Genomic DNA, 17,712 nt, shown 5'->3' on the forward strand with positions numbered 1-17,712 from the left:
AGTTCTCATGACTATGTCAATAGGAAATGTTCAATTGTTGTTGCAGGTACAGTAGCCTATGTGGAATCTTTCAGTCCAACTGCATTAAAGATGGCAATTTATTGGATTTCATATAGTTTGTAATTTATTTTTTTGCTTCTGTATATGTTTTGCTGCAGCTAAGGTATAGGCTGCCTCTTTCTGCTACTTGTCAGCAATTAAGTGGTCTGTAGTTTCCACAGAAACCTGGCTATTTAAAAGAAAATGGAGCTGAAACAAACCAGTTTTAGTGAGACAATGTGAGGCTGGGTGATTTAAATATGAACCAAAAGGACCATAAATCACAGTGCATCTCAGGGTGTATGAAGCAGGCTGAACTGTTGGTGTCCCTCAGAGGCTCATTTAGTCCTGATGAGGAAAAGAGGTTAATGGCTGCAGATTTTCCTCAAAGAAGGACCCATGATGAATGGAGCGTTCAACCTGAGTTGGACTGTGTGCGTGTTAAGTGTGTGTGTGTGTGTGTGTCTGCGTGCAGGGGGAAGGCTGCAGGTCTTCTCCAGCTAATCAGAGAAAGAAAAGCTTTCTATGCTTCCTTTAGGCTGCCTTTAGGCAGACATAATTTATATACGTAGCACAATTCATACACCAGCACAATTCAGTGTGCTTCATAGGGTAATAAGGGTTAAAATAGCCTATAGCATGTGAGCAGCTACTACAGGTCATGATGACGTGGGATTGTGTAAAATGATGTGATTGAGATTGAATCCTTCATTTATGGGATTATTAAATTAATTAATTATCACTTTCTACTACACTACACCAAACAGAAAAAAGCAACATCATGTTAGTCTTGCAGAAGTAATTCATCCACCTGTTGCTTTAATGTTTTAATATTTTACCCATTGTTTAAGTGCAGTCTCATGAAAGACTCATAGTTAAAGCAGAAGTAAGCGGAATGTTTGTGTTAATATAAGTCTTAAATAGTTATATCTTCCGACAGCAATCACTTATATAGAGTGTTTGGTCTGAAACACGGGTCTGTCAGTCACTCTGCTCTGCTGTAAGCCGAGGAGAAAACTCTCCTTGTATCCTACAACCTTTATCCAATGAGGAGAGAGAACGGCATAAAGGGGCGGTCCTCTCTGTGTGTGCAGCCAAGGGATGCGCGTGAATGACGTAGGGACGAGGGACGGGACTGCTAACTCCATCGGCTGACAAGAAGTTAGCCAAAACGACCGGATCGCTTACTTCTGCTTTAACAAGTCTCTGTGACCTTACATTTTTTCAAAGGCTATGGGACCTTACATAGATAAAAAAGCAATGATATGAAAGTATGTAATGTTTTTCACCATGAGATAGAAAGCAAATTAAAAATGGGTCTTAAAGATCAAGGATTTTTACTAGTCGGTGGAGTTTTCTTCTGATTTCCTGGTGCAGCTCTGTGCCTGTAAACCCCACTCAGACATTAAATGTGATATTGGTCCACACAAACTATCCTCTGACTTTTTTTTTTTGTTATTTCAATCCACAGCTTACAGCAGAGTTAAAAATGGGAGACACACTTGAGAAAAGTAAATGAGGTGAAATAAAGTCAGAAAGAGAAGGAAATAGAGACAAAATTGAAGGAACAAATTGAGAGCGGACAGGAGATTGTCGGTGCACCTTTCCACAACAAACAAACAAACACACACACACACACACACACACACACACACACACAAATCGACAAATACAAAACTGTGTATACCACATCTGCAGAACCAGCTGCCTATTCAAGTGTACTTGACATTTAAATTCATATGCCTAGCCCTACTTCTTGCACCCTGCATATTGATGCCTTCTGGAGCCTGGACACATTTGTAAAAGAGCGAGAACAGTGTGAATGCAGGAGATAGTGGAGGAGGAGGAGGAGGAACACTGTTTATGTGTGTAAATGGGGGGAAAAAAAGAGCCACACAGACACAGCAGTGTATTGGCAAGTACATCACAAATACAAATTGTGATATGGGTGTTACAATTCAATATATTCTGATATCCTTAATCCATGCAATTTTAGGAAATCTGACTGTGTGAAGAACATACTGTACCATCGTGTGCGGAGATCCTGAGTAAAAAAAAGTTACTGGAGTATTGGCAGAAAGGAGGGAATGATCACCCTCGTTTTTGTCATTGTGTTGTATCAGCAGACGTCCTCCCTCACTCCTGGCGGACAATACCTGCAGGAAGCTAAAAACAGTTTATTGATGTTTGACTAATTAGTTTAAAAATAACATTCATGTAATGGTTGAATTCAGATGGGATGGTTTAGCAAATTTTATTCTTTGAAATCATAATGTTCTTAAATGCATCTGTTTTTATTTGGAACTGATATTGTTTTCTAATTGTTTGCTCTCCTATTTTTGAGATGTCTGCCTTCATTTTCACAACAGAAAAGCCATGTTTCTACGAAGGAAGTTCTTGGTAAAATTAAAAGAGGAGGGAACTTTACAAGAAATTCATAGGACCAGTCAGACGACCAACATAATCATTATGCAATATTTTCGATTGTCACATAATTGCGTAGTCTTTGTCCATTTATCATACATCTTGTCTTTTTTTTATGCTTTTGTTACTGTTGTTGTTTTCCAGGCCGTCTAGTTGCTTTCAACTAATGTTCCTTACTGTTGAATTTTAATGCTGCTTACAGTATTTTTGCGCTTTCTGTTGGTGTCACGTCCCGCTCTGACCCAATCAGCACAGATAATCAAGCCCAACCTGGAGTTATTAGGGGCCACTCAGAGTATGTACCTCTAGGCAGGAACTCATTTATGGTTCTTCATGGGTGGTTCCTGCCATGGAGACATGCCCCAACAGACCCCGTAAAAAGGCCCCTATACCTTTCTTAGGAACCAGGAGGCTTTTGAGGAACTTTGTGCATTGTAATTGATTTGACCCCAAAAAAGTCCTTGGTCAAGGTGGGGGATGGGTGCGCGGGTGGGTCAGGGGTCCTCCATCACGTTTCACCTTTAGTACTAAAAGTTCTAAAAAAGTATTTTTTGAATGCACTTACTTAAAATGAGGGTCAGCCCTTGATGTATATCCAAGAAATGTGTAAAGCTTAATAATTCATTTAAAATACTGTCATCATAGAAACGACAGATTATTTTTTTCTTGGGAGGACTGTTTCACCAATTCCTGGTATTTTTGTAAAAACGGTTGAATTTCTTGATCTTTGAATGCTCCCGACTTGCTGCAACAGAGGACTTTTTCTTTACTCATTTTTTACAATGTTCAGCTGCACTTTATCCTGACATTACAGTGATCCTAAAAAAACTTGGACTTAGGGGATATTCAGGCGTAAGTTTAACCCATGGTCTAATACACCATGACATATAAGACCCCCCCTTGAGAGATCAAGTTTGCCGACTGCCAGCTTCTACGTAGTTCAACAAAGACCGCCGCACAATACCAATACACTGCTGTCGATTCCTCAACCAACCAACCACCATCAAAAAAAGCCAGGGCTTCCTCACAATGAGCAAACTACTGGAGGAGAGTGGATGAGTGGCTTTTTTGATGTCGATTGGTTGGTGGAGGAATCGACAGCGGTGTTTGCTATCGTGCGGTCTTTGCTGAAGTTGCTACAACAAGAGAAGCTAGTGGTCGGCAAACATGATCTCTTGAGGGGGGGAGTCTTACTCAGTGTCACAGTGTGTTAGACCATGGGTTAAACTTACACCGGAATATCCCTTTAAGAAACCTGGAGAGTCTAATGTATTAGCCTGATAAAACTCCCCAAATATATTTGGCCTTCTTTAGTTTTGTTTGAGGAAACAGGGCTCCAGCCTGTACAGTATAAGCTACCTTGTGTTATTGTTGGTGTTTTTCAAAAAATAGCATGACATCTCGACAGTTAAGACAAAGGAGGAAACAATTTGCCTCTAAATTGATGTTATCAGACTGGAATCAAATGTGTTTTTCTTTGTGTTACAAAACTTATATTGTCTCTCTCATTAACTCCTACTCCCATTTCTCTTTAACCTCCGCCCATTATTTTGACTGAACACGTACACAAGCTTTCAGCCTCCACCCATCACTCTTTTCTTCCCCCTGTGCCCTCCATGTTTAAAACCTGATTTGATCCTTGCAACATTGCATCATTTTCCGTGTGATGAGTGATGCCGCTGCAGCTCTTCACCCCGATGCCATGAATCATTTATTCAGATGAGTCTGTGACAGCGGTGTCACAGCCTTTCTCTAATACCTGACAGCAAGAAAAAAGACACTTCACACTGTGAATAGAATACTTTACAGCACTCCTTCCACCTCCTCCAGATGGGCTCCTGGGAGACTGATCTCTTGGAAAACTGTTTAAAGGTCGACTTTTAACTTAGAAAGGATTATTTGGGCTGGTAATTTAAAATAAAAGTTTAATTTTCAGATTTTTAAAAAATAAAAGTTTAATTTTCACATTTTTTTTATTTCCATGTTAAATGTACATTCTAGCTATTTGTATGTGCATTCTTTGTACCAATTAAAAATGACAGACTGAGCTGGACCTGATGTACAGTACATTATCTTTGGACTCTGGGTGTAGGTGAAAGTGAAGGGATTCAGGGTTCAAACTCAAAACCTTCCTACTTTTGAGTGACGGTGCAATCCACTGCACCACCCAGTGAATAATTACATTTACACAAGCATGCAGCTCAGGATATAAAATGTAGGTGTCACCTTATTGACAGAATACATTTGTCTCCCAGTTTGATGTTTATAAGAGTAATGAGTGTCGTATGAATGGACGACAGATTTCTCTATTTGAGATGTGTACTATAATAACTATCAAACATTTGTTTGCAAGCACTTAGCGTAGCACAGTATGCTGCTGTAGCAAAGTAATACACAATTAAAATGATGAAGGTAATAATGTTGTCTTACTCCAGGGCCATTCACATGCAGAAAATTGTTTGCTCATAATTGGAACAGAAACGATTGTTTTTGTTTGGAGGGTGTTTGATTTTCATATATTTCACTTGCTGCTGCTGTTTCTTTAGGAGGGTTGAATGCAAATTGATTCGAGATTAATATGCGAGCCAATCTGAGGCAATAATGAAGTCTTAACGGAGGAACGAAAAAAACAAAACAAAAAACCAACACCAACCTCAATTTAAACTTTCTAAGAAATAAAGCTGGAGGTACTTGAGGATCAGACTTCGCCAGAGGAACTGGCACAAAAAACAAACAAAAACAAAAAAAACCCGAACAGGATACAATAATACAAAACTTTTCCAGTGTGAATCCGGTGAAAAAAAGAAGAAAAAGAAACAGTTTGTCATGATTGACCCCTCTTTCCCAGTTGTGTGGTGGTGACCCCTGAACACCCACCTCAACCTCCTCCTAACTTGCTGTTTGTTGTTGTGAAATCAGACTTCCTCCTTTGATTGCATCATGATCACCATGGACACAATAAACCGTGACCGCGGGTCATAATAAGCTGCTGTGAGCTCAGTTTTCACTCCTCAATAAACAGCTTGCAGTAACACCCTTTTGTCTCTGCTCAGAGCCCAGACATCTCCAAGTCTGGGTTGATCGCCACTTCCCAGGGTTCCTGATAACAAACACACCAGCTTCAGGCAGGTGTTGTCAGAAAGAATCAAAAATTCTTTGCTCTGAGGATTATGTAGCCTAAGAAAATAAACAACAGCTGCAGACAGTGACTCAGATGAAAACATGTTGAAGCTGCATCCTGATTGTTTCACTGCCAGTGAAGAAGTATTTTGATGTTGAGTTGTTATGCTGCAGTTTAAATACCGTCTCAAAACTCACTTACTAAGGAGCCAGAAAAGGCTTTGTTCATGCTGGATCATTATTATCATTAATGATTCAAGAACATGTTTAATATTGTAGCTGTTTGTGATATAGCTCATCAATGTAAGATTGGTTTAATTTGCTATATTTGTGCAATTTATTCAAAAACAGCCTAAAATATCAAAGTCCTGCATCACAGACCCTGAAACAAACAAAATAAATTCAGCAGGGAAAAAAAAAAGATATACCTTTAGCTACAGAAACATAATTAACATACAAACAAAGAAGAAGCAACAAGGACAACACAAAGAATAATGAAAATGGTTTGAGCTAAAAAGGCCAGACCAACATGTCTTGATATAAAAGTAGAGATGGTGGGAGTAGATAACCTTCTGACACCTTTTAGTTTTAGCTGAGCTCCCATCTCCGGCCGCTAGTCGTCCAGAACTGGAGTTAGACCAAAGGTCTCAGTCCCCAACTTCCCAACAAACTGGTCTACACACCTTTATTCACAACATTTCGAGTTTTGGCTTCAAAAACAAAATATGTACCATACCGAAATTTTTATATACTGTTACAGACCCAGTAAACACCAAATGAAAAAATTCTTACCAACACACAAACCATTCATAATTGCGAAATTAGGCTAGAGTAGAAGGCTCTGAGTGATATGAAAATGAAGAACCATTTGGTAGCAGTATGAGCCTGCTCTTCTAAGGGAGCTGAGCCAAGAGAGCCGAATCTTTGAACGGAGCCGGACCTTTGAAAAGAGCTGGACTTCCCATCACTACCGAAATGAACCCTTTAATATGATCATCAAGGTCTGGACCAGTGATCCATTGGTCATCAAGTGTTTTCAAATCTTTCAACTACAAACTAACATTAGCTGTCAGATTCTCCTGGTGGAGTAAAAACTAAAGGTAACATTTCCTTCTATAAAATAAATGTAGAAAAAGTAGCATTAACACACTTAAGAGAATATATAAACAAATGTGTTCAGTTTCAGCAAAATAAAAGTTTTATGAAGGAAGGCGTATGTGTTACACACTCGACAGACTGGCCATACTTTTTAATACAAATATATAGTTCTGTACTAAAGGGAACAGGTGGATGTTTTAAGATTTTATTATCAACTCCTGAAACAGCAGCAGAAGTGATTACAAACAGCTCAAATAAACCAACTATGTCTGATTTAATTGACAAACAAAAATATAAAAGCAACATTTGTGTTTTCACTTCCATTCGTCACTTGTTGAAACTTTAAAAACTCAAACGTCTGCACACCTGCTATAATCATGCTGTGTAATCACCTCTTGATGAGCCACACCTGTCACACCCACTGAGCCACACTGAAAGGAGCTTCTGCTGTGTCAGCTCATGAGAAATGAAAGCAAAAATGTAAGTGTTTGTGTGTATAATTGTGTTCAGTGTGAATTCTGTCTGGCTTAAACAGTAATGTAAAAATGGGTTTATCTGACTGGAATGAATAATATTTGTGACGTTAATGTCTCGAAAAGAGGTGAAAACTCAAGAGTGTCAGAGAGTAAAGAAATGCCTCTTGTATCCTGTTCACCACTAGATGGAGCTGGTGTTCTTCTTCACACCATCTGAACTTACTAGTTATCCTTCAACACTTAGGTTTTTTCTTTTTTGGTTTGTTTTGTTTTGTTTGAGTGGATAGTGTGCAGTCTTCCACAGATAAACTCTTTTATCTCCTGTTCACTTTTTTTTTCTTCAGATAATGCTCAGCTGTGACACAAAACAGGAGAGGTTGCAGTGCTTTGATTAAATAAGCAACATTACTGTGTCACAGCGATGACGGGGACGATGACGAGGGTCTTATGAAAGCCACTCTGGACCAAAATCCAATTTCAGAAACTCTGATGGGCTGTCAGAGCGATGCTAATTGCTCTCTCTTCCACCAATAGACAGAACAAAGCCTGACAATCAAAGTCTTCTTTTGTCACACTCATTAGCCCAGTTACTGCCCATTTATTTCAGATGGGTTTTCAGCCCTCAAAGCGTCACAGCTGAGCATTAACAACATTATGTGGGGCTGCTATAAATGCCCAGAGTCCGGGATGAAATATAATAAAGGCTGTGACTCGAGGAAGCTGATGCTGGTTGACTTTGTTTAGCTCAAATTCACTCAGTCAGGTACCTATGGGATCAAGCATAAGCCGTTGAGTCGGGAGGATGATGGGATGCACGAACACAGCAAAACACAACAGAGTAAGTAATGGGATCGTTCAAAATGTGATAATGCCATCCAAAAATGAGCAGTTTTACAATATCCGCCAATTGGAGTAGATGAGGAAAGCATGGAGAATGGTTAGAGGAGTTTTACCCTAAGCCTCTCACATGGAAAGAAGCACATCAGAAGGATTTCATGAGGCAGCAGTTTCTCTCTGTAGTCATCCCCACACCTGGGCTTCACAGATGCAGCCATTATTTTCACATTATACCACAGGATGGAATGAGGTGCAGGATGCTGCTTGGATGCACTGTGCATGGGGGTGGGTGCAGTAGTGGGGTGGAGTAGTGGATGGTGTCAGATGTTCCTCAGGAAGTGGCAATCTGAAGGAGGGGGGGGGGTTGGGGGCAAGGAACTTTAATGTAAATTACAGCTCCTTTAGGCATTACCGGAACATGCGTTTGCTCCCAGAAGTCCTTTGTCATGTCTTATCCATTAATCTTTAAAGTGTCACAGGAAATACTGAAGGGAACCGCATACAACAGCTATATGAAGTCTCCACACACACACACACACACACACACACACACACACACACACACACACACACACACACACACACACACACACACACACACTTGCAAGACAAATGGAGAAATAAATAGAATTTTCTTTGCTTCAGGGCCGATTGAGTTATGAATGACAATTCCAAGAATTGTGGTCACAATTTAATAACATAATGCAATAACATGTCCATCCAAACAGATGGTTGAGTATTATTCTTATTAAACATAACATAGGCTGCTGTTTGAAAAACACAGAGAAAAAATATAAAGCAAAGAAATCATATAGAAGGTGGAATGGCAGCCTTTCACTGTCTTTCACAGGTTGCTGGCTGCTGGTGTCAGTCAATAGGATTACATCCATGTACATACAAGAGCTGTCAAAGTGAAATTCCTTTTCAATAATGCAATTTTCTGCATGCACATTTGACACAGGTTCTGTTTTTTTTATGTTTGGTTCAACACATAGTTTAAATCAGTTGCTGTGTTGCAATGAAATCTGTGACTTGTCAGATCTTGTGACCACAGTGACTGTAGCACATCAGCATCATATGAGCCAGAAGAAGAGCATATGTAAATGGTCTGGTTGATGTGTTTGTGGCAATGAAACTGAGCTGAGCCCTGGTGGAACTGACTCCATCCTGTTTGCCACTGAGACAGGCAGAGCTGAATTAGCAGAGTTTTCTTTCTCAGTTTTGGTTTTTAATTTCAATTCCAAACTAACTTAATGTCACTGTTGTTGCACCATATCAGGCATCATAGTGTCATGAGTGTCATGAGGTTTTTGTAAGCTTTTAAACAAATAAAGTAAAAGAATAGCATATGAGGCAAAAAATAATCAAGATCAAAAAGACTCAGAAAGAACTTGTCATAAGGAGGTGGGAAGATGGTCTGGAGCAGAGGGATGAGCCAAATAAAGAAACTTAAAAACATAAATCCCACTCAGTGTAAAATTAGATCTCTCCACAAAGAAATGTACACTTCCTGTATTCAGATGCTGAGCCTTAAAACCAGCTGTCAGGACTTCCTGTGTACTTTGTGATGTCACAATAAAGCATCCACCAAGCCCCACCCACCTGGAACCACCATCCAAAACTTGAGAAGCTGAAAAAGGTTCTTAAAAACAGAAGCATGGTCTATCTTGTGGATCAAAACTTGATGTAAAACACCACAAAATAGTAAAATAAAAAACTTTTTAAAGAACAATATGACCACTGTGTTATAGCTGTCCAATTAATTGGATTCAAATATTTCCAGCCTTGGAACCAGAGCTGCTGATGCAGCAGTGAGACAGGGTCAGGAAGGGATAGCAGCTAATGAAGAGAGAGATGTGGAGGAGGGGGAAGAGGACAGTGTGGGAGGGTCGGCCAGGACAAAAGCAACAGATGAGACTGACAGCAAACACAGAATAGGAGCTGTATATAATGTATTTCGGACAAAGTACTTGGCAATTAAAACTTGTGCACTGGAGCAACTTTATATACAGTATAATGTTATTTAATGGCCCGAGAATTGTATTGCCATTAGTTTGAAGGGCGGATAGATGATGGCAGTAGACAGGCCATATTAGGAAGGTTTTGTCCAATCACCAGTGACTGCCCTGCCAGCATGAGGATGAATGAGACAAAGAAGAGCAGGTCTCAGCCAAGACCTGATCCGGACCTCACCCTAACCCCTGACCAATCATTCAGTTCATGGTTCAGTAGCATTAAAGTTACACTGCACTTTGTATCCACCCTGGAGAAGAGTGTTTTGGTAAATACAGGCATTATTATATTATCGATTGATTTGCTTCACACTATATCCTAAAGCTTATTCATCCATCTGTCCCTTACTCCCTGCTTAGTGTCATGCAGGACTTCTCATTTTATAACTGGGGTATATGAGTGAGATTAGTCCTTCCCCACACAATGTTGTGTGCCTCCACACAGCTTCAGGGAGGGGATCATTCAGTTGATTGACTTTGTGTTTTCTTTCCCCCTCCACTGGGATATTTGGCAAATAGAGCTCATAATTGACTACCTCGATCTTGAAAATGAGCTCAGTTACTGTTTAAGTGGTTGTAGAGTCTGAGTGCTATTGGATGGATGCTATATGGCGGCAGTTAGTGTGGCACTCTAAAAATTGAGCACCATTGTGATTTGTGAGTCCCAAAAGTGTTAACTGTAAAGTAAAACTTGTTGCACATCCAGTTAGATTTCAGCATAGACCTTGGACAAAAGTAAATGTGATCTGTTTTGAAATAATCAGGAAGGAGGAAGTTCTCCAGCCAGAAAATTCAATGACCAATTTCTTGTGATTATGCTTTTATGTGCCATTGTGGAGGAAAATTACAAATGATGTATTGTGCCAGTTTATTGATTATGCTACTTTTTGATAAATTCACTGATATTAAAAGTTACATTCACCAGAGCTTCATTGATGGGGGAATCAAATGTCTGGAAAACAGATTAGTACAGGTGCAGGATTAAAGCTTTCAGACCTGTTACCTGTACACTCAAAGTAGAGCTACAGAGCTGCAGAGACGCAGCCACGACATGGACAACAGCAGGGAAATATGTGTGGACCTCTAGGGGCTCACTTACACAAATAGACTTGATCTTTTATTGGAGTTTTCAGGCAATATTAGAGAAAGGTCAATCAAATGGCTCTCTGACATGCTTGGAGCACACATTGATTTTGAAGCTGTAGACCTTATTGAAGCACTGCAGGACACACTCAAGGAATACAGAGGTGATTCATCTTTTGATGAGCTGTGGCAAGACTGTGGACACAGCAATAGTGCAATGCAGCAGTAAAGATTATTCAGAGAAGGCTACAGAGGCAGCTCTCCACTGAGAAATTAAGTCATGGAGCCGACTATTGGACAGCATGCTGTAGATTAAAAAAGGGAAGAGCGACAGATTCTGTAAGAGATTAATCAATTCCATGGCCCTTTTCCACTACACAGTTACAGCTCTACTTGGCTCGACACGACTGGACTTACCTCATCCTCGGTTAAGGTCATTATTTTTTGCAACTGAGTACATCATACAGTAGTACCTACATAGTGTGGCCCATAATCAAGGTGCAGACGAGTATGTTTGGAGCTGACATGAGGATCCAAGATGATGAGTCAATAGCAGCTGTGCTCTGATGACCCCGCCCATGTTGAGGGGGTACTATGAAGTAGTTACTCAGCTGTAATGGAAAAGGACCCTAACCAAGTCGAGGTGAGTCGTGCCGAGTAGAGCTGTAACTGTGCAGTGGAGAAGAGGCATAACTAGTGGTAAGGAGCAAAGATCCTCTTCTCTTGCCTTTACCAAGCAGGTATCAATGTGGTTTTTATATTTCAGTTTGCAAAACCTTGTTGTTGGAGATGAACTTTGCATGGTGACAAAAGTGAGAATATTTTTGAATTTTTGGAACTAAACAAAACAGTCCAATAATTTCCACCTCTGCCTCCAGGAACTATATTAAAAATCGTTTTACAAGACCTTCCCTTGCTTTGGCACAGTCACAGGCAGAAATATTCTGTCTCAAAAACGACAAACAAATAATGAAAGTTTATTTGAGGTTCCAAAATGGACTCTGGCATCCTTTTTCTGAGGAAAAAACAAAGAGTAAAAACACTCTGCTTTGCTCTCACTCTCTCACGATAAGCCACTTGTGGAGATTGCAGCCAGTTTAAATGCATATCAATGTGGGTTAGACGGTCAGGAGTGATGTGGTGCGGTTCAGCATGTGGCAAAACTGGTTAAGCCGCTTCCTTTGCCGTTTCTGTGGAAGCGGTCGAGACACGATGCATAATCAATCACCGTCCTGCTTTGTAATTCTGAAGAGTGCGCTGAGCACCTCATATCTCCAACATATTAAAATGCAGCAACATGAGAAGCTGTATATGTGAGTGAGCCGGCGCAGCATGGGGCACTGCATCTGCTGGTGTAAAGAACGGCGAGTTGATCGAAACCATCTACAGACGAGATCTAATCAGACACCCCTGCAGTGTGTGTGTGTGTGTGTACGTGCGTGTGTGCGAGACACACAGTGTGTGTATAGTCCTCGGAGATCCATCCCTGCGTGTGCTGATCTGTGTGTGTCTAAAATATAGCACAATCAGTTCCCCTCTGCTATCAACAGCCTGCTGTCAGATCACACAGATCTTAATGAGAGAGCATCTCTGCCCTGAATGTTAAATCCCCTCATTGAAGCTTGAGGTGCAGAGTCTCCAACATCCTGGTGTAAGTTACAGTGATTTTCTGCTGTTGAATTATAGGGAGGGAGGGGGGCGTAAAGTAACAAAACCAGACAGAGACAGAGATTGGACTGTTACATGTGCAAAACCTCTGTAAAATTGTATTTGTTGGGGAGGCTGCATCACATCATGAGCATTTTTATTCCTGTTTATCTGTCTCTCTGACCCGATGTCACAGCTCTGGTTTGCATGCATGTCTCGTCCTCATCTTGTCGCTGACTCCATTTTAGCAGACAAAACAGTCTGAGACTGAAGGAGCAGGAGAGATCATACTATTCTGTGGATGGTGGTGGAGTTTAAATAGATGACAATTATGTACCTATATAAATACAGACCATTTACCATTTACTTACAGGTGGCTACTGCAATAGAGATGCAAAAAATGTCACAGTTTTAAAGAAGAAAACTGTGGCCGCTATTTTGTTGTATTGTGATGTGCACAAAAATCACATGTCATTTGATGTGTGTTGTTGGTTGTATTTGGTGTCAAATGAGTCCAGGGCATGTTGTCTAGTTGCAATAAACGGGAGCAGTGGAAGTTTTGAAGTTTTGATTCCTGCCTCCACTAACCTGTGTATGATATAAGGCGAGCTGCTTAACTCTTTTGCGACCATTGACGACCAGAGACCCGCACCGCTGCATTCCACGCCGCCGCACCCCCCAGATTTGCCTACAAAAATACTTATTTAGCCGTAGAAATGATTTGGAAGACATGCCACGCTGCAGAGTACCGGTAAAATGAGCCGATTGCCATTTTACACAAAATTGCATTTTTCTCTGAAACTAGAGCGGGAGCTCCGTTTTTGGAGAAACCGAGCTCTCTTCTTCTCATTCGTACTCACAAACGAAACGGCGGAAAACCTCGCCGTTTTTTCGAGGAGCACGTTGGAAAGTCACTCTTCAATCACGTGAAAACTGTTTGTTTCTAGGTGATGTACAGAGTTTGCTTCGACGTGAGATAAAAGGTAAACAAATAGCCAAAAACATGCGGTCCGGAGCGGATGTGATGAACAATTAGTGTGGTCGTGAAAGAGTTTAAGTCAAGTCATAAAGGTGACTCGGGTGGTGTGGTCACTGAAATGAACTTTTAACAGGTTGTCTCTTCTGTGAAAAGTCAGAGCAGAGTTTTGAGGGAGGGTGATGTTTTGGGGTTTTTCCTCCATCTCTTCTGCTACTGTCTGACACTGCTTTTGTTTCTCAGCAGGCAACCAGGGCAACTTGTCAAAGCAGCCGAGTGACAGCACTGTGTTACTCACCTCTCTCCACCTCACCAGGGCCTGTCACCCTGTCTGACTGTGTCTCTGCCTCTCTCTCTCTGTCATGTCTCTGTGGTTCTTCCACCTCTGGTGTTTTTGCATATGAATCCTCTCCTCTCTGTGTCTAACTTTGTTTTTGAGTGCTTTCTGCTTAGGAGCCCTGTCAATTTGTCTCCATCAATAATTTACAGCAAAAATGAATAATAGACAGAGCAAAATAATATAAAAGCTTACACGGTTAAACCCTCAAGGATCACAGTATCATAATTAAACCAGAACAAAAATTGTCAGGCACATGCTGTAAAAATTTTACTTTTAAATCTTAAAGTTTCTCATTAATGTATGTTGTGCTGCTTAAAGCAGTAAATTGTGTAGCTACTCAAACGTGTGTTATTACTCCTTGTTATAATTCCACTTGGATTCACACTGAGTGAACACTGCGTGGATCACTCATCTGATCTGTATATCATTGTTGGACATCAATGACATTCAGTTGACTGCAGGTGTGTCTCCATAATGAAGATGATCATATGTAACATGTCCCCTTTTGTCATGGTTGATGCTGTTACACACTGTATGTCACCTATAGGCTGTTTTCATGTTACAGCTAATCAGTAAGTGATTCTGTACATGCAGTGTGTTTGTATTTTATACTGTATACAGTGGACATACACATAATGAATGAAAATTCAATATACTGTGTACACGTATACTACATTAGCGAAGCGAATGAATGGGTTACTCCAAGGACAGGCATTAAATCACAATGAGCACAATAAGAACATATTACAAAAACGGAATTGGTGTCAGTCTCTTATCTGGGCCTTAAAAAGAAAATCACATATCTGAATAAGATCAAATTCTAATATCAGGTGTAAATAGGGTGCATTGTGTAATGGAGAGCTAGTGTGTAGAACACACCTTAGCGTCTCATTATCTCATATGAGAAGAAACAATACAGCTAATGTGAGTAAACTGCAGCCACAAGAAATATGCGTGAGTTACAGAGTGAGGGAGACAGCTAGGGATCCAGCTAAGGGTCCTCAGGGTCAGGCGTGTACTGTATGTGATGTAGCAAGCAGAGCGCCTGCAGGGGAGCGAGGGTTACTTACCGTGTCTGTATTCCTGTGTTGTCAGATTAAAGAAAGAGATAAACTTCATGCACGCCTGGGAGTCTCTTTATCCAAGTGTGCAACATATATTTGAAAAATAAATAAATGTATAGTCCAGCTGCCAATTCCAAGATGATGAAGGTGTTGTTGATGCTTTGATCCCGATGACTAAAATAAATCCAGATATATCCAACAGAAATACAGAGTATCTCTGAACCTGTAAATGAAAAAGTAAAAATTGCTTAAAAGAGTTTCTGTATCTGCATCAATGAAAGCAGTTAGAAAAGTGTGGACATGTTTTATAAATGAATCTCCCTTGGTCCCCTTGTCTCCTTCACTTTGCTGAGTTACCCTGAACAAGGCTCCGTTGACCCAATAATTTTCTTTTGATGTGTAAAAATATAGCCCATCACAGATGATGTTTTATAATTCAGCATCAGCCAGAACTTTATCTTATTTACTTCTTATTTTCTGTTTTTCAAAGCTGCATCATTACATCTGTTGGAAGGTTTTACTTTTTAGATGCTCTCATATTTCAACCTCTCTCACTCTCTCTTTCTCTTCTCTCCTCCAGGATAGGTTTTTTGGGGGCATTTGTTTTTACATTTACAGTTCCCTTCTCAGTTTCAAGGACATGAGCTCCTTTTGCCTGTCTCTCAGGAAATATGTCTCTCAGTTCAGTTTTCTCTTCTTCTGTAGTTTTGTACTTCTTCTCCTACCTATGTTTAATCTCAAGCCATTTTGTCTAAAACAGGATGTGGTCTCTTTGATCTGTGGAGTAAAATTATTCATCTGGATAATGTTCACCAAACTGTCAGATCAACATTTATCAGGGTGAATTTGTATTGTATATTTATTTCTGGATGCACAAATCTCTGTTTGGCTCTGGTGTTAACAGGCTCCAGTCTGCAGTTCAGGTGAGGTCCAGGTGTGTGTCATTACTCATGTACTCACCAACTCTCACTTGTGGCCATGCTGGGCTGTATTCAGGGGCGGTAGGGAGTCTCCACTCTGATGCCTCTATGTAAAAAAAAAAAGGGTGTTTTCCTTCATGAAGTGACAGCCAGGGAGCTGTGGACCCCCCTGACATCAAACTGTGGACGTTGCAGCGGTGTAACCAGAGATTACCTGGATGCCCCATCCCCTCTCATCTCAGGGATCAATATTGATTGATGATTCAATTTGAATATATTTTAACAATGAGTTGTATTGTTTTATCAATTCTTATCTGAATTGGACCCCATTTGGCCATACCCACCTCAGCATCACTCTGAGGATGGTGGGGATTTAGTTTTTTTGTGCCTACACAAGGACTGAATCATTGATCTTAATTAAGTTATTTATTAATTATCCACTTGTTGAGTTTACCACAAGTTCAGTAGATTACATGTAATTTTGTTTTTCTGATGTCAAGTGAACTTCACGTCTCTTTAAAAGCACTCTTGTGAGGGAAGTTGATAAGTAAAATGTGTGTTTTTTTTGTCAATATAAATGATTAACAAAATTACTGATTTCCCTCTCAATTTTAAATCTACGAGAAAGTTGGTTATTTTCACACCACTCTGTTGCCCCTAGACTCACTTTTCCATCTGTTTGGGGTGTGTTGCTTCATTCTGTCTCCACCCATCTCCTATTTTGTCATGAATTCTTCCCTTCCTCTTCAACTACATGTCCTCTCCTCATCTCCCAGCCTCTCACTCCTCTTCTGCCCACATCGTTTCCCACCCTATTTGTGACTTGCGTCTTTTTAAAGGTTTGCGAGTGGCCATGACAGCTCTGCTGATGCAAGAGGATCCTGTGCACGTTGAGCAATGTTGCCTCCTGCATCTTTCAAAGCACCGCTTGGATCCAAGACCACTTTGAAGTGCCCCTTATCGATCTCTTTCTCTGAAGTCAGGGCCCCTTAAGGATGAGAAGATGGAGAAAGCAAAGTAGAGAGAGAGAGAGAGAGATACCAAGAGACAGATGGACTAACACAGAGAGAAGGAAGACAAGACATTAAGACCCTTCTTCCACCTGACCTCATCGCCTCCTGGGAATAAAAAAAACACTTTGTTCCTGTGCTGGGATGCAACTAGTATCTAACTTAAGACATTTGTTTGAAAACATTGCCATGGCTAGTGTATTAAGTTTAGGGTCATGGACAAAATGTGCTCAGTGAGGTCACAGTGGTCTTGACCTTTGACTTTTTTGCTATCAGATTTGATGAGTTTATCACTGAGGTTCAAATGTTGTGTTCACAAAAATAGGATGGAGGGACAACTTGAACCTTGAATGTTTCTCTGTTATAACAATAAATAAATAAAATAAAATAATGTATCTCCTTCTTTTAAAGCCCATCCATAGATGCCAGTTTCTCCTCCTACTTTTGGTCTTTGTGAGAGATTCAGTGTCAGCTCGAGGCCTTGGCTGCGTAGTCTTGTGTCGACTTTTTTACAAGCAAATATGTGATGGTCCAATTTCTGCCAATTTGTAAATACTCTGCTGTAAATAAATCAGCGAAAGTGTTGAGGCCTGTGTGGAGTTTTGGACGCTACTCAACTCACACACACACACACACACACACACACACACACACACACACACACAC

Source organism: Trachurus japonicus, chromosome 5 (genome assembly GCF_045865225.1).
Source record: "Trachurus japonicus isolate A0001 chromosome 5, Traja_1.0".
NCBI lineage: Eukaryota > Metazoa > Chordata > Actinopteri > Carangiformes > Carangidae > Trachurus > Trachurus japonicus.